Source organism: Lonchura striata, unplaced genomic scaffold, assembly GCF_046129695.1.
Source record: "Lonchura striata isolate bLonStr1 unplaced genomic scaffold, bLonStr1.mat Scaffold_237, whole genome shotgun sequence".
Taxonomy (NCBI): Eukaryota; Metazoa; Chordata; class Aves; order Passeriformes; family Estrildidae; genus Lonchura; species Lonchura striata.
Window position 1 is genome coordinate 1 of NW_027461144.1, and position 5434 is coordinate 5434.

The 5434-nt window shown below is 58.6% G+C and overlaps 1 long non-coding RNA gene across 1 annotated transcript; it reads right to left on the minus strand.

Moving 5' to 3' along the window:
• Positions 1–2293: 2293 nt before the first annotated feature.
• Positions 2294–4901, minus strand: LOC144248668 (uncharacterized). Its single transcript, XR_013341983.1, has 2 exons — positions 3811–4901; positions 2294–2560 (listed from the first exon to the last, which is right to left on the minus strand). It is a non-coding gene; the product is annotated as an uncharacterized LOC144248668 (long non-coding RNA).
• Positions 4902–5434: the final 533 nt, after the last annotated feature.

Sequence of the window (5434 nt, forward strand, 5' to 3'; positions counted from 1 at the left end):
CTCCCTCCCCCACCCCCCCCCTCCCACCCACCCCCCCCCCCGCCCCCCCCCCCCCCACCCCCCCCCCCCCCCCCCCCCCCCCCCCCCCCCCCCCCCCCCCTCCCACCCCACTCCTCCCCCCGGGTCCCGGTCCGGAGAAGGGGGTCCCGGAGAGGGGGCGGGGCTGGAGGGGGGAAGGCCCCCCCTCCACCCCGCCCCCCTCCCCCGGACCCCCTCCTCCGGAGGGGGCCCACCCTGGCCCCCCCCACCCCCGGGACCCCCTCCTCCGGAGGGGGCCCTTCCTAACCCCCCCACCCTCCTCCCCCCAGGACCCCCTCCCGACCCCCAGCCCGACCCCCAGTGTGATGTCGGGAAAGCCGCACCCCGGCAGTGTCGGGCCGTGTATTAGACTGCAATGGGGGGACCCGCAGAGCGGCTCCGGCCCCGTGTGGGGACCCCAGCGAGGGCGGGGGGCGCCGGCTCCGGCCCTCTGGGCTTTATTCTGCGGCGCCCCGAGCCCCGCGGCTGCGAGGAAAGAAGGAAAAGGGGAATGGGGAACGAGAACAGGGGAGCAGAGCGGAGCATGCGGGAAGGTGGGGAGGGAGGTCGGGCTGCGAGTAAAGCGGGCGGGGAAGGGAAAGGCCGGCAGGGGGAAAGAGGGACGGGACAGAGGAGGGAAGAGAGAGGGAATGGAACGGAGCAGCGGGGCAGGGACAGGTGAGGGACGAGTGGGGGGGTCGCATTTGGGGGAGGAGGGAGAGTGGGTTTAGGGGAGAAAAAACAGAAATATGGAGAGAAGGAAGGAAGGGTAGATGGTGGGACGGGAGGGGAGGCCGAAATGGGACGAGAAGGAAAAGGAGGAAGACAAAGAAGGGGAATAGGAGCAGAAGGAAGGAAGAGTAGAAGGGGGCACAAAAGGGGAGCGAAAGCAGTCGGCTTTGGGGAGGAGAGGAAAACGGGGGAAAGGCAGGGAAAGAAGGGGAATGGGAGCAGGAGGAAGGAAGAGTAAAGGGGGGGAAGGAGAGAAGGGCGAAGCTGCGGAGCCCGCACAGAACCCACCACCCTCACTGCGCTCCGAGTGAGCAAATGGCGGCTGCAGCGATTCCCGGCACTTAAATAAGCTCGGCCCCACCCCACGCAGGTGCCCCGCGGTCCCGCGCACCTGAGCCAGCGCCGGCCCCGCCCCTGAGGCTCCGGCCCGGCCCCGCCCCTGAGGCTCCGGCCCGCCCGGGATGGAGGCGGGGCCATCGCTCCCGGCCCGCCGGGATGGGCCCGGGGCTGCCGCTTCGGCTCCCGGCGGTGCCGCCTCTGCCCCGGCGGGCGGGTCGGGGTCTCTCTCGGGCCGGAGCACCGGGGCGGCGCCGGGGCCGAGCCGGCGGCGGCGGCGATTTCCCGGGGCTGACCGAGACCGGCCGGGGCGCGGGGACCCCCGTGCCGCCCCAGCACCCCCAAACCCCGCCGCTCCCCGCCGTGCCAGGGAATTTTCTTTTTCCCGGTGCAGGCCGAGACATTTCTGTGAGAAAACTCAAAAGTCAGGGGTACGGGGTCTGAGGGGAGAGAAGAGATTCTGGTATAAATCCAAAACGCGTTGTGAAAAACAACATGGAAGAGCTCATTTGCTCTCCCAGCCCGGTTTCTGTGTGACCGTCTGTGATTCCAGCTGCTCCGCTGGCACTGGCAGCCTGCGGGGCTCGAAGGACTTGCCAGGTGCCCAGCACGACAGAAAATAACGGGAGAACTCCCCGGCTCTGGCAGCGGAGCCTCTCGGCAGTGTCCCGAAAGCCCCGCAGTGCCAGCATCTCTGCATGGAAGCTGAGGGGCTCCAGCGCAGCCCCTCTGCAGCGTTCCTCTGCAGCTGGCACTGCCCAGCGCCCCTGACCAGGGTTTGGGGTCCCTGCACAGCCCCCGGCGCAGCCCCCTGGCTTCTTCCAGCTCCCTTCAGCCAGGATGATTTTCTCGGGGGTAGGAGCACCCAAAGCCAGCGGAACTGGCCTCAGCCACTTTCCGTGGGATCTCTCCTCTTCCTTCCTCACCAAATTCCCACTGTCAAAACCCAGCTTGAGGCACAGATCCCCATCCCCTCAATCTCTCCAAGGAATTGGGCTCGGATTTCCCAATCCAGCAGGGCAGAAATGCTCTTGTCCTTACCGTGCATCCTAATTGCAGTAATGGCTTAAGAAATAATTGAAAGAAATTAAAGGAATGAAGAGAAATTAAATAAGAGCTGCCAGCTCCAACTAAGGGATGCTCAAACCCCTTACCAACAATTCGCTTTAATTAACCGACTCAAACAAAGTAATCAACACCACATTGATACAGTAGGATTCTTTTTAATCGAGTTATAGATAAATATTGCAGAATGTAAAAACCTTTGTAAATCCAGAAACTCTTTCAAGAGATAGACAGGGCACAGCTGCAGAGAGTCTTGGGGAGTTCAGGGGAAAAACCCCAAAGTTTTCAGTGTTTAGCATCTCCCACCCTGTCGTCACTGACAGCAAACACGGCTTCAGCCTCGGGAAAACACGGAGAGTCAGGGATTTTACAGATCCTGGTCTCACCTCAGCCTCTCAGCAGGTACAGTCTGCAGGGAGAGGGAAGAAAAAGGGTCAGAATGGACAGCCTACTTCCAGAAAATCATCACCATTCATAAAGCACTAAGCAGAGCTGTAAGAACTTCCCCAAAGGTTCATTTCCCTGCGGACTGAGGGCTCTCAGTTGAAGCACGGGCTGGACCTGCCACGGACAGACTCCAGGAACCCCAGAAGTAAAAGCCACTGGGCCAATTCCAGAAAACATTCCAAAATCAGGCTCCTAGGATGTGACCATCTCCTCTCTCACCTGGAGGCGGAAGCACAAGGAATGATCTTCCCTCCTGTGGGTTTTCTGGGATCTGCAGTGAACCGCAGGGGGAAGAAAACAAAGCCTGAATATTTCGCACGACTGGAACAGAAAAGTGGGGAAAAGGGAGGCAGGGGCACTGCTGGGGTGATAACTGGGATCCAGCCTCTCCACACCAATGGAAGCAGAGACTGAGTGACAGAGCCTTTGGGACCACTTTGCTGGGATTCATAGGAAAACGGGTGAGTTTTATTTTGGCAATAAAGCCAAGCTGCTTCTCACCTCATCAGCCGGGTACAGCAGCAGCACCCGCAGGAACCTGGCCAGGTGGCTCTGCCTGGCAGAGGGCTCCCCACTTCCTGGGAATTGTGTGCTACAGGGCTGTGCCACTGGCCATTAAAACAGTTCCCACCTGGCCCTTCACAAAGGCAAGGTGCTTTTTCCATACAGCAAATGGTTTTTGAATTAAGAAGGTAACACTATACTCAACTGGAGAAGAAAAAAGTGAGAGCTGTAAAATTTTCCCACGCCAGGCAAAAAAGAAAGCCAAATCAAACCAAAACGAAAAGTAGCATAACAATGAAAAAAACCCCAAAACATATCAAGCATATTTCAAGAGAGTTTAAATCTGAATGAAGTGATTTACTTAGAGGCTTGAAAATCTGCCATGCTGCAAAAATCTAACTGCTGCAATAAAAGCCTTTTCTTACATCACATTTTAGCCCTGAATTTGCAAAAACCCCTGCCAAACTAACAATTCACCACATACAGTTCTTGAGTCATTCCTGTCCTTGAGCACGAGTCAAGCTAAAGTTATGGAGACAAGAAAAACATAAGTGACTCAATGCTGCTCCTTTGGAAATTACAGAATCAGAGGGAGGGTTTTCCTTAGCTTAGGAAAAATGCACAGCCAGTTCAGCAGATACTGAATAGCAGGGAAGTCAGGAGATACGTGCTTTGCTGTCAGAGACAAACATATAAATAAATATTTACATTAAGCCAGAGGTCTACAGATGGTCTGATCAGAAGTCTTGATGCAGAAAACCAGCCCTGGGGTATCCTCTTAAGGGACACAGGAGGAACTCCTTGGCTGGGACACAGCCTCGCTCAGCGCTGCTCCCATGGCTCTCGGCTCTTTGCCAGTGCTTGCAGTGTCCCCGCAGATCCCAGAGGATGGCAGGGCCAAGGCTCCCGTTCGCTCCTCCGGCACTCAGCGAGTGTTTCCTGCCACGCCCCCTGTGCAGAGCAGCCACGCGCGGCTCGCCGGTGCTCAGCCCTGCCTCCAGGGCTTTGAATGGCACATCCACCTGCAAAATAGGCAGGGAGAGCTTCTGGCTCACACGCGGGATTTGACAACACAAAGAGCACGCGTGGGTGTCAGAAAGGGCTCAAATCTCATCTCACACCACCGAGAGGGGGAATGGAACGGAGCAGCGGGGCAGGGACAGGACAGGACAGGAAGGAGCCGGGTTTGGGGGGGACACGGAAACGGGGGAAAGAGAGGTAACTGAACACGGGCAGGAGCATGGAGCGGGAGAGAGAGGGACAGGAGGGGATCCTCCCGGCGCCCCGGCTCCGCCCCGGCTCAGCCCCGCCCGGGCTGCTGCGCTCGGCAGAGCTCGGCTCCGTTCGGCTGGACTCGCCTCCTCGGCCAGCTTCGGCTACTTTCGGCCACGCTCGGCTATTTCCGGCCGCATTCGCCTCCATTCGCCTCTTCGGCAAAGCTCGGCTCGCCTCGGCTGAACTCGGCAAAGCTCGGCTCCGCTCGCCTCCTCGGCCCCTTTCGGCCGCTTTCGCCCACGCTCGCCTAGTCCCGCCCGCTCCCGCCTCCATTCGCCCACTCCCACAGCTCGGCTCCCTCCGCCCGGCCCCGGCTCCCTCCGGCTCACACATTTCCTCAGGGCACCTCAGCACAGGTTGCACACAGAAGCTGTGGCTGCCCCCGGATCCCTGGAAGTGTCCAAGGCCAGGCTGGACAGGGCTTAGAGCACCCTGGCATGGTGGAAGGTGTCCCTGCCCATGGCAGGGGCTGGAACGGGACGAGCTTTAAAAAAAGGTGCCTTCCCATCCAAACCCTTCTGGGATTCCACGAATCTGTGAACCGCTCCCGGCAGAAGGGCTAGATTTCCATTGTGCTTCGAAAATGCTGCTGCAAGAACACGAAGAGAGATTTCAAATACTGTTAAAGTGGCACAACCACATCAAAAATTACGTCTGGGGGTAAAGTGGCAACTCTGCAATTCCAACCTCTGATACCAAGGACACATGGAGGGCTGAATCCTGGAGGTCCTTACATGACAGGATTTCTAGAGTTATCCGTCCCCAGTTTGCTGCTTAGGGTTAGAAAAGGTGGAATTCTGTTCTTAAGGGGTTACCACGTACCATCAACGTGAGAGACGGGGATGCTGATGTTTGATCAGAGTCCTGGAGCAGCCTGGAGCACGCTGGCTTCCCGAACCAGGTCTGCTGCCTTGTCCGTGTAGGGGTAGGGCTTTGTCCTCAGCCTCAGCAGGATCTGTCAGCAAAGGAGGAGAGAAAAGTAGAGTGCACCGGCTCCCAAGTGTGGGGGAACCATGTGCTGCTAAGGAAGACCACGTGCTGAAAGTGGTTGGAAGCC